Here is a 12,853-nt window from a genome sequence, read left to right on the forward strand (position 1 = left end):
CCTTAAATATGCGTCCTAGAGCGAAAAGGACTTTAACTCGTGACCACCCCCAAAAAATTTAAAAATCCACCCAAAACCTAAAAAAATTGAAATTTTTATATGAAAAACTTCTTTTGCCCATATCTCCTAAACTAAGCGTCCTAGAGCGAAAAGGACTTTAATTCGTGACCACCCTCAAAAAATTGAATAATTCACCCAAAACTTAAAAAAATTTTAACTTTTATATGAAAAACTTCTTTTGCCCATATCTCCTAAACTAAGCGTCCTAGAGCGAAAAGGACTTTAATTCGTGACCACCCCCAAAAAATTGAAAAATCCACCCAAAACCTAAAAAAAAAGAAATTTTTATATGAAAAACTTCTTTTGTCCATATCTCCTTAAATATGCGTCCTAGAGCGAAAAGGACTTTAATTCGTGACCACCCTCAAAAAATTGAAAAATCCACCCAAAACCTAAAAAATTTAAATTTTTATATGAAAAACTTCTTTTGCCCATATCTCCTAAACTAAGCGTCCTAGAGCGAAAAGGACTTTAATTCGTGACCACCCCCAAAAAATTGAAAAATCCACCCAAAACCTAAAAAAAATTGAAATTTTTATATGAAAAACTTCTTTTGCCCATATCTCCTAAACTAAGCGTCCTAGAGCGAAAAGGACTTTAATTCGTGACCACCCCCAAAAAATTGAAAAATCCACCCAAAATCTAAAAAAATTGAAATTTTTATATGAAAAACTTCTTTTGCCCATATCTCCTTAAATATGCGTCCTAGAGCGAAAAGGACTTTAATTCGTGACCACCCCCAAAAAATTGAAAAATCCACCCAAAATCTAAAAAATTGAAATTTTTATATGAAAAACTTCCTTTGGCCATATCTCCTAAACTAAGCGTCCTAGAGCGAAAAGGACTTTAATTCGTGACCACCCCCAAAAAATTGAAAAATTCACCCAAAACCTAAAAAAATGGAAATTTTTATATGAAAAACTTCTTTTGTCCATATCTCCTTAAATATACGTCCTAGAGCGAAAAGGACTTTAATTCGTGACCACCCCCAAAAAATTGAAAAATCCACCCAAAACCTAAAAAAATTTAAATTTTTATATGAAAAACTTCTTTTGCCCATATCTCCTAAACTAAGCGTCCTAGAGCGAAAAGGACTTTAATTCGTGACCACCCTCAAAAAATTGAAAAATCCACCCAAAACCTAAAAAAACTTACATTTTTATATGAAAAACTTCTTTTGCCCATATCTCCTAAACTAAGCGTCCTAGAGCGAAAAGGACTTTAATTCGTGACCACCCCCAAAAAATTGAAAAATCCACCCAAAACCTAAAAAAATTGAAATTTTTATATGAAAAACTTCTTTTGCCCATATCTCCTAAACTAAGCGTCCTAGAGCGAAAAGGACTTTAATTCGTGACCGCCCCCAAAAAATTGAAAAATCCACCCAAAACCTAAAAAAATTGAAATTTTTATATGAAAAACTTCTTTTGCCCATATCTCCTTAAATATGCGTCCTAGAGCGAAAAGGACTTTAACTCGTGACCACCCCCAAAAAATTTAAAAATCCACCCAAAACCTAAAAAAATTGAAATTTTTATATGAAAAACTTCTTTTGCCCATATCTCCTAAACTAAGCGTCCTAGAGCGAAAAGGACTTTAATTCGTGACCACCCTCAAAAAATTGAATAATCCACCCAAAACTTAAAAAAATTTAAATTTTTATATGAAAAACTTCTTTTGTCCATATCTCCTTAAATATACGTCCTAGAGCGAAAAGGACTTTAATTCGTGACCACCCCCAAAAAATTGAAAAATCCACCCAAAACCTAAAAAAATTTAAATTTTTATATGAAAAACTTCTTTTGCCCATATCTCCTAAACTAAGCGTCCTAGAGCGAAAAGGACTTTAATTCGTGACCACCCTCAAAAAATTGAAAAATCCACCCAAAACCTAAAAAATTTAAATTTTTATATGAAAAACTTCTTTTGCCCATATCTCCTAAACTAAGCGTCCTAGAGCGAAAAGGACTTTAATTCGTGACCACCCCCAAAAAATTGAAAAATCCACCCAAAACCTGAAAAAATTGAAATTTTTATATGAAAAACTTCTTTTGCCCATATCTCCTAAACTAAGCGTCCTAGAGTGAAAAGGACTTTAATTCGTGACCACCCCCAAAAAATTGAAAAATCCACCCAAAACCTAAAAAAAATTGAAATTTTTATATGAAAAACTTCCTTTGCCCATATCTCCTAAACTAAGCGTCCTAGAGCGAAAAGGACTTTAATTCGTGACCACCCCCAAAAAATTGAAAAATTCACTCAAAACCTAAAAAAATTGAAATTTTTATATGAAAAACTTCTTTTGTCCATATCTCCTTAAATATACGTCTTAGAGCGAAAAGGACTTTAATTCGTGACCACCCCCAAAAAATTTAAAAATCCACCCAAAACCTGAAAAAATTGAAATTTTTATATGAAAAACTTCTTTTGCCCATATCTCCTAAACTAAGCGTCCTAGAGTGAAAAGGACTTTAATTCGTGACCACCCCCAAAAAATTGAAAAATCCACCCAAAACCTAAAAAAAATTGAAATTTTTATATGAAAAACTTCCTTTGCCCATATCTCCTAAACTAAGCGTCCTAGAGCGAAAAGGACTTTAACTCGTGACCACCCCCAAAAAATTGAAAAATCCACCCAAAACCTAAAAAAAATTGAAATTTTTATATGAAAAGCTTCTTTTGTCCATATCTCCTAAACTAAGCGTCCTAGAGCGAAAAGGAATTTAATTCGTGACCACCCTCAAAAAATTGAAAAATTCAACCAAAAACTTAAAAAAATGAAATTTTTATATGAAAAACTTCTTTTGCCCATATCTCCTAAACTAAGCGTCCTAGAGCGAAAAGGACTTTAATTCGTGACCACCCCCAAAAAATTGAAAAATCCACCCAAAACCTAAAAAAAATGAAATTTTTATATGAAAAACTTCTTTTGCCCATATCTCCTTAAATATGCGTCCTAGAGCGAAAAGGACTTTAATTCGTGACCACCCTCAAAAAATCGAAAAATCCACCCAAAACCTAAAAAATTTAAATTTTTATATGAAAAACTTCTTTTGCCCATATCTCCTAAACTAAGCGTCCTAGAGCGAAAAGGACTTTAATTCGTGACCACACCCAAAAAATTGAAAAATCCACCCAAAACCTAAAAAAATTTAATTTTTTATATGAAAAACTTCTTTTGCCCAAAACCTAAAAAAAAATTAAAATGTTTATATGAAAAACTTCTTTTGTCCATATCCCCTTAAATATGCGTCCTAGAGCGAAAAGGACTTTAATTCGTGACCACCCCCCAAAAAATTGAAAAATCCACCCAAAACCTAAAAAAAGAAATTTTTATATGAAAAACTTCTTTTGTCCATATCTCCTTAAATATGCGTCCTAGAGCGAAAAGGACTTTAATTCGTGACCACCCTCAAAAAATTGAAAAATCCACCCAAAACCTATAAAAATTTAAATTTTTTTAGGTTTTGGGTGGATTTTTCAATTTTTTGGGGGTGGTCACGAATTAAAGCCCTTTTCGCTCTAGGACGCATATTTAAGGAGATATGGGCAAAAGAAGTTTTCATATAAAAATTTAAATTTTTTTAGGTTTTGGGTGGATTTTTCAATTTTTTGAGGGTGGTCACGAATTAAAGTCCTTTTCGCTCTAGGACGCATATTTAAGGGGATATGGACAAAAGAAGTTTTTCATATAAAAATTTCAATTTTTTTAGGTTTTGGGTGGATTTTTCAATTTTTTGAGGGTGGTCACGAATTAAAGTCCTTTTCGCTCTAGGACGCTTAGTTTAGGAGATATGGGCAAAAGAAGTTTTTCATATAAAAATTTAAATTTTTTTAGGTTTTGGGTGGATTTTTCAATTTTTTGAGGGTGGTCACGAATTAAAGTCCTTTTCGCTCTAGGACGCTTAGTTTAGGAGATATGGGCAAAAGAAGTTTTTCATACAAAAATTTAAATTTTTTTAGGTTTTGGGTGTATTTTTCAATTTTTTATATGAAGTTTTTCATATAAAAATTTAAATTTTTTCAGGTTTTGGGTGGATTTTTAAATTTGTTGAGGGTGGCCACGAATTAAAGTCCTTTTCGCTCTAGGACGCATATTTAAGGAGATATGGGCAAAAGAAGTTTTTCATATAAAAATTTAAATTTTTTAGGTTTTGGGTGGATTTTTCAATTTTTTGGGGGTGGTCACCAATTAAAGTCCTTTTCGCTCTAGGACGCATATTTAAGGAGATATGGACAAAAGAAGTTTTTCATATAAAAATTTCAATTTTTTTAGGTTTTGGGTGGATTTTTCAATTTTTTGGGGGTGGTCACGAATTAAAGTCCTTTTCGCTCTAAGACGCATATTTAAGGAGATATGGGCAAAAGAAATTTTTCATATAAAAATTTCAATTTTTTTAGGTTTTGGGTGGATTTTTCAATTTTTTGGGGGTGGTCACGAATTAAAGTCCTTTTCGCTCTAAGACGCATATTTAAGGAGATATGGGCAAAAGAAATTTTTCATATAAAAATTTCAATTTTTTTAGGTTTTGGGTGGATTTTTAAATTTTTTGGGGGTGGTCACGAATTAAAGTCCTTTTCGCTCTAGGACGCTTAGTTTAGGAGATATGGACAAAAGAAGTTTTTCATATACAAATTTCTTTTTTTTAGGTTTTGGGTGGATTTTTCAATTTTTTGGGGGTGGTCACGAATTAAAGTCCTTTTCGCTCTAGGACGCTTAGTTTAGGAGATATGGGCAAAATAAGTTGTTCATATAAAAATTTTAATTTTTTTAGGTTTTGGGTGGATTTTTCAATTTTTTGAGGGTGGTCACGAATTAAAGTCCTTTTCGCTCTAGGACGCATATTTTTTTTAGGTTTTGGGTGGATTTTTAAATTTTTTGAGGGTGGTCACGAATTAAAGTCCTTTTCGCTCTAGGACGCATATTTAAGGAGATATGGGCAAAAGAAGTTTTTCATATAAAAATTTCAATTTTTTTAGGTTTTGGGTGGATTTTTCATTTTTTTGGAGGTGGTCACGAATTAAAGTCCTTCTCGCTCTAGGACGATTAGTTTAGGAGATATGGGGTTGGTCACGAATTAAAGTCCTTTTCGCTCTAGGACGCTTAGTTTAGGAGATATGGGCAAAAGAAGTTTTTCATATAAAAATTTTAATTTTTTTAGGTTTTGGGTGGATTTTTCAATTTTTTGAGGGTGGTCACGAATTAAAGTCCTTTTCGCTCTAGGACGCATATTTTTTTAGGTTTTGGGTGGATTTTTCAATTTTTTGGGGGTGGCCACGAATTAAAGTCCTTTTCGCTCTAGGACGCTTAGTTTAGGAGATATGGGCAAAAGAAGTTTTTCATATAAAAATTTTAATTTTTTTATGTTTTGGGTGGATTCTTCAATTTTTTGAGGGTGGTCACGAATTAAAGTCCTTTTCGCTCTAGGACGCATATTTAAGGATATATGGAAAAAAAAATTTCATATAAAAATTTAAATTTTTTTAGGTTTTGGGTGGATTTTTCAATTTTTTGGGGGTGGTCACGAATTAAAGTCCTTTTCGCTCTAGGACGCATATTTAAGGAGATATGGGCAAAAGAAGTTTTTCATATAAAAATTTTAATTTTTTTATGTTTTGGGTGGATTCTTCAATTTTTTGAGGGTGGTCACGAATTAAAGTCCTTTTCGCTCTAGGACGCATATTTAAGGATATATGGAAAAAAAAATTTCATATAAAAATTTCAATTTTTTTAGGTTTTGGGTGGATTTTTCAATTTTTTGGGGGTGGTCACGAATTAAAGTCCTTTTCGCTCTAGGACGCATATTTAAGGAGATATGGGCAAAAGAAGTTTTTCATATTAAAATTTTAATTTTTTTAGGTTTTGGGTGGATTTTTCAATTTTTTGGGGGTGGTCACGAATTAAAGTCCTTTTCGCTCTAGGACGCTTAGTTTAAGAGATATGGGCAAACGAAGTTTCGCTCTAGGACGCTTAGTTTAGGAGATATGGGCAAAAGAAGTTTTTCATATAAAAATTTAAATTTTTTTAGGTTTTGGGTGGATTTTTCAATTTTTTGGGGGTGGTCACGAATTAAAGTCCTTTTCGCTCTAGGACGCTTAGGTTAGGAGATATGGGCAAAAGAAGTTTTTCATATAAAAATTTTAATTTTTTTAGGTTTTGGGTGGATTTTTAAATTTTTTGAGGGTGGTCACGAATTAAAGTCCTTTTCGCTCTAGGACGCATATTTAAGGAGATATGGGCAAAAGAAGTTTTTCATATAAAAATTTCAATTTTTTTAGGTTTTGGGTGGATTTTTCATTTTTTTGGAGGTGGTCACGAATTAAAGTCCTTCTCGCTCTAGGACGATTAGTTTAGGAGATATGGGGTTGGTCACGAATTAAAGTCCTTTTCGCTCTAGGACGCTTAGTTTAGGAGATATGGGCAAAAGAAGTTTTTCATATAAAAATTTTAATTTTTTTAGGTTTTGGGTGGATTTTTCAATTTTTTGGGGGTGGTCACGAATTAAAGTCCTTTTCGCTCTAGGACGCATATTTAAGGATATATGGAAAAAAAAATTTCATATAAAAATTTCAATTTTTTTAGGTTTTGGGTGGATTTTTCAATTTTTTGGGGGTGGTCACGAATTAAAGTCCTTTTCGCTCTAGGACGCTTAGTTTAGGAGATATGGGCAAAAGAAGTTTCGCTCTAGGACGCTTAGTTTAGGAGATATGGGCAAAAGAAGTTTTTCATATTAAAATTTTAATTTTTTTAGGTTTTGGGTGGATTTTTCAATTTTTTGGGGGTGGCCACGAATTAAAGTCCTTTTCGCTCTAGGACGCTTAGTTTAGGAGATATGGGCAAAAGAAGTTTTTCATATAAAAATTTTAATTTTTTTATGTTTTGGGTGGATTCTTCAATTTTTTGAGGGTGGTCACGAATTAAAGTCCTTTTCGCTCTAGGACGCATATTTAAGGATATATGGAAAAAAAAATTTCATATAAAAATTTCAATTTTTTTAGGTTTTGGGTGGATTTTTCAATTTTTTGGGGGTGGTCACGAATTAAAGTCCTTTTCGCTCTAGGACGCATATTTAAGGAGATATGGGCAAAAGAAGTTTTTCATATTAAAATTTTAATTTTTTTAGGTTTTGGGTGGATTTTTCAATTTTTTGGGGGTGGTCACGAATTAAAGTCCTTTTCGCTCTAGGACGCTTTGTTTAAGAGATATGGGCAAACGAAGTTTCGCTCTAGGACGCTTAGTTTAGGAGATATGGGCAAAGGAAGTTTTTCATATAAAAATTTAAATTTTTTTAGGTTTTGGGTGGATTTTTCAATTTTTTGGGGGTGGTCACGAATTAAAGTCCTTTTCGCTCTAGGACGCTTAGGTTAGGAGATATGGGCAAAAGAAGTTTTTCATATAAAAATTTTAATTTTTTTAGGTTTTGGGTGGATTTTTCAATTTTTTGAGGGTGGTCACGAATTAAAGTCCTTTTCGCTGTAGGACGCTTAGTTTAAGAGATATGGGCAAAAGAAGTTTCGCTCTAGGACGCTTAGTTTAGGAGATATTGGCAAAAGAAGTTTTTCATATAAAAATTTAAATTTTTTTAGGTTTTGGGTGGATTTTTCAATTTTTTGGGGGTGGTCACGAATTAAAGTCCTTTTCGCTCTAGGACGCTAAGTTTAGGAGATATGGGCAAAAGAAGTTTTTCATATAAAAGTTTTAATTTTTTTAGGATTTGGGTAGATTTTTCAATTTTTTGGGGGTGGTCACGAATTAAAGTCCTTTTCGCTCTAGGACGCTTAGTTTATAAGATATGGGCAAAAGAAGTTTTTCATATAAAAATTTTAATTTTTTGAGGATTTGGGTGGATTTTTCAATTTTTTGGGGGTGGTCACGAATTAAAGTCCTTTTCGCTCTAGGACGCATATTTAAGGATATATGGGAACAAAATTTTTCATATAAAAATTTCAATTTTTTTAGATTTTGGGTGGATTTTTCAATTTTTTGGGGGTGGTCACGAATTAAAGTCCTTTTCGCTCTAGGACGCTTAGTTTAAGAGATATGGGCAAAAGAAGTTTTTCATATACAAATTTCTTTTTTTTAGGTTTTGGGTGGATTTTTCAATTTTTTGGGGGTGGTCACGAATTAAAGTCCTTTTAGCTCTAGGACGCTTAGTTTAGGAGATATGGGCAAAATAAGTTTTTCATATAAAAATTTTAATTTTTTTAGGTTTTGGGTGGATTTTTCAATTTTTTGAGGGTGGTCACGAATTAAAGTCCTTTTCGCTCTAGGACGCATATTTTTTTTAGGTTTTGGGTGGATTTTTAAATTTTTTGAGGGTGGTCACGAATTAAAGTCCTTTTCGCTCTAGGACGCATATTTAAGGAGATATGGGCAAAAGAAGTTTTTCATATAAAAATTTCAATTTTTTTAGGTTTTGGGTGGATTTTTCAATTTTTTGGAGGTGGTCACGAATTAAAGTCCTTCTCGCTCTAGGACGATTAGTTTAGGAGATATGGGGTTGGTCACGAATTAAAGTCCTTTTCGCTCTAGGACGCTTAGTTTAGGAGATATGGGCAAAAGAAGTTTTTCATATAAAAATTTTAATTTTTTTAGGTTTTGGGTGGATTTTTCAATTTTTTGAGGGTGGTCACGAATTAAAGTCCTTTTCGCTCTAGGACGCATATTTTTTTAGGTTTTGGGTGGATTTTTCAATTTTTTGGGGGTGGTCACGAATTAAAGTCCTTTTCGCTCTAGGACGCATATTTAAGGAGATATGGGCAAAAGAAGTTTTTCATATTAAAATTTTAATTTTTTTAGGTTTTGGGTGGATTTTTCAATTTTTTGGGGGTGGCCACGAATTAAAGTCCTTTTCGCTCTAGGACGCTTAGTTTAGGAGATATGGGCAAAAGAAGTTTTTCATATAAAAATTTTAATTTTTTTATGTTTTGGGTGGATTCTTCAATTTTTTGAGGGTGGTCACGAATTAAAGTCCTTTTCGCTCTAGGACGCATATTTAAGGATATATGGAAAAAAAAATTTCATATAAAAATTTCAATTTTTTTAGGTTTTGGGTGGATTTTTCAATTTTTTGGGGGTGGTCACGAATTAAAGTCCTTTTCGCTCTAGGACGCATATTTAAGGAGATATGGGCAAAAGAAGTTTTTCATATTAAAATTTTAATTTTTTTAGGTTTTGGGTGGATTTTTCAATTTTTTGGGGGTGGTCACGAATTAAAGTCCTTTTCGCTCGAGGACGCTTAGTTTAAGAGATATGGGCAAACGAAGTTTCGCTCTAGAACGCTTAGTTTAGGAGATATGGGCAAAAGAAGTTTTTCATATAAAAATTTAAATTTTTGTAGGTTTTGGGTGGATTTTTCAATTTTTTGGGGGTGGTCACGAATTAAAGTCCTTTTCGCTCTAGGACGCTTAGGTTAGGAGATATGGGCAAAAGAAGTTTTTCATATAAAAATTTTAATTTTTTTAGGTTTTGGGTGGATTTTTCAATTTTTTGAGGGTGGTCACGAATTAAAGTCCTTTTCGCTGTAGGACGCTTAGTTTAAGAGATATGGGCAAAAGAAGTTTCGCTCTAGGACGCTTAGTTTAGGAGATATTGGCAAAAGAAGTTTTTCATATAAAAATTTAAATTTTTTTAGGTTTTGGGTGGATTTTTCAATTTTTTGGGGGTGGTCACGAATTAAAGTCCTTTTCGCTCTAGGACGCTAAGTTTAGGAGATATGGGCAAAAGAAGTTTTTCATATAAAAGTTTTAATTTTTTTAGGATTTGGGTAGATTTTTCAATTTTTTGGGGGTGGTCACGAATTAAAGTCCTTTTCGCTCTAGGACGCTTAGTTTATAAGATATGGGCAAAAGAAGTTTTTCATATAAAAATTTTAATTTTTTGAGGATTTGGGTGGATTTTTCAATTTTTTGGGGGTGGTCACGAATTAAAGTCCTTTTCGCTCTAGGACGCATATTTAAGGATATATGGGAACAAAATTTTTCATATAAAAATTTCAATTTTTTTAGATTTTGGGTGGATTTTTCAATTTTTTGGGGGTGGTCACGAATTAAAGTCCTTTTCGCTCTAGGACGCTTAGTTTAAGAGATATGGGCAAAAGAAGTTTCGCTCTAGGACGCATATTTAAGGAGATATGAGCAAAAGAAGTTTTGCTCTGTTGAAATCACGCTAACATCCGAACGAAACAAGCTATCGACTTGAAACTTGGCACAAGTAGTTGTTGTTGAAATTATTGAAAATGGGCCATTTCGGTCCTCTTTTACGTATAGTCCCCATACAAAGGGACCCTCAGATTTGGCTTGTGGAGCCTCTAACAGAAGCATATTTCATCCGATCCTGCTGAAATTTGGTACATGGTGTTGGTATATGGTCTCTAACAACCATGCAAAAATTGGTCCACATCGGTTCATAATTATATATAGCCCCCATATAAACCGATCCCCAGATTTGGCTTGCGGAGCCTAAAAGAGAAGCAAATTTCATCCGATCCGGCTTAAATTCGGTACATGGTGTTAGTATGTGGTTTCTAACAACCATGCAAAAATTGGTCCACATCGGTCCATAATTATATATAGCCCCCACATAAACCGATCCCCAGATTTGGCTTGCGGAGCCTCAAAGAGAAGAAAATTTCATCCGATCCGGCTGAAATTTGGTACATGATGTTGGTATATGGTCTCTAACAACCATGCAAAAATTGGTCCACATCGGTTCATAATTATATATAGCCCCCATATAAACCGATCCCCAGATTTGGCTTGCGAAGTCTCCAAGAGAAGCAAATTTCATCCAATCCGGTTGTAATTTGGAACATGGTGTTAGTATATGGTCTTTAACAAGTGTGCCAGAATTGGTCCATATCGGTCCATAATTATATATAGCCCCCATATAACCCTTCTCCAGATTTGACCTCCGGAGCCTCCTGGAGGAGCAAAATTCTTCCGATCCGGTTCAAATTAGGAACGTGGTGTTAGTATATGGTCGCTAACAACCATACCAAAATTGGTCCAATCACACAAAAATTGGTCCATATCGGTTCATAATTATTGTTGCCGCTAGAGCCAAAAATAGTCTACCAAAATTATATTTCTATAGAAAATTTTGTCAAAATTTTATTTCTATAGAAAATTTTGTCAAAATTTTATTTCTAGAGAAAATTATGTTAAAATTTTATTCGGTTCATAATAAAATTTTCATCATTGTCAAAATTTTATTTCTATAGAAAATTTTGTTCAAATTTTATTCGGTTCATAATCATGGTTGCCACTCGAGCCAAAAACAATCTACCAAGATTTTATTTCTATAGAAAATTTTGTCAAAACTTTATTTCTATAGAAAATTTTGTGAAAATTTTATTTCTATAGAAAATTTTGTTAAAATTTTATTTCTGTAGAAAATTTTGTCAAAATTTTATGTCTACTTTGTCAAACTGAATTATATACGTATTGGATAGATCTTTTTTGATTTAGAAGATACCTTGCCATCGGCAAGCGTTACCGCAACTTAAGTAATTCGATTGTAGATGGCAGTGTTTAGAAGAAGTTTCTACGCAATCCATGATGGAGGGTACATAAGCTTCGGCCTGGCCGAATTTACGGTCGTATATACTTGTTTTATGTTTATTTCATATGCTAGCAAAGTCATTTAAAAAAGTTTGAACAATAATTTAAAATTACTTATACAGACTCAAATTTAAGTAAAAATTGTGCTATGTTTCAAGTAAAAATGTCTTTAAAATAAAGTATTAAACATATCTCATATTTTCAAACGATTTTTATCTTTGTAGCCAAGATGCAAAAATTCAACGAATTAAAAGACGTTTTCATTTATTTTTAAACTTTTTACAGAAGAATTAAAGCCAAGTTGCCCTTAGTAAAACGATATTTTCGTTCATATTAGGATACACAATTTTAAATCGAATCACTTAACTATAAGAACAATATGATTTCATGGAAAAGCTTATCGACTTTTGAACAAGGAAGAAAACATTATGTCGTAGAAATGAAATGTCTTCTATGCTAAGCAAAATTCTCATACGAAATTTAATGACATAAAGTCTTTGTCCTCACGACAATATTTTTTCAGTGTGTGTAATGCCTTAAAATATTGATCTCTGAAACACTTACTATATACATAGTCTTGGTCGTGGTGAAATTTCGAGTCGATCAAACCATGTCCATCAGTATGTTGAAATCACACACTGAGATCGGTCTTTATGGGGGATCGGATGAAATTTACTCCTTCAAGAGGTTCCAGGAGTCAAATCTGGGGATAGGTTAAGGACCTACATCAATAAGAGTTACTTGTGTATTGTAGGTCTATAGTTTCAATACCATCTCAAATCTTTCAAATTTGTTGGGTGCGATGTTTAAAGTTTTATGTCCAGATATAAATATGTTTAAATCTGAACCGATTTGGACAAAACTCCAGACATAAAATTTAAATCGGCTAATACTCTGGTATGAAACACAATGTTAGTAAACAAATGTGGGAAACATTTAAATCTAAGGCCATCGTTATGCAAATTACAAAAGTGCAGATATCTGTCGATAGATCTGTATTTGGGGTATAAGAAAATTTGAGTATTTGTTACGAAGACAACGTGGATATTTTTGCCATTTTGCCCAAATCGGAAAAACATATATATGGGACTAATCTAAATCTGAACCGTTTTCAACTAAATGTGGCAGGGACACCTAGAATGTTAAATCTACTCCCTGTGCAAAATTTCAAGTAAATCGGAGTTAAAAATTTGCCTCTGTGGTCATAAATATGAGTGTAACTCGGGAGAAA

Source organism: Haematobia irritans, chromosome 4 (assembly GCF_050003625.1).
Source record: "Haematobia irritans isolate KBUSLIRL chromosome 4, ASM5000362v1, whole genome shotgun sequence".
Lineage (NCBI taxonomy): Eukaryota > Metazoa > Arthropoda > Insecta > Diptera > Muscidae > Haematobia > Haematobia irritans.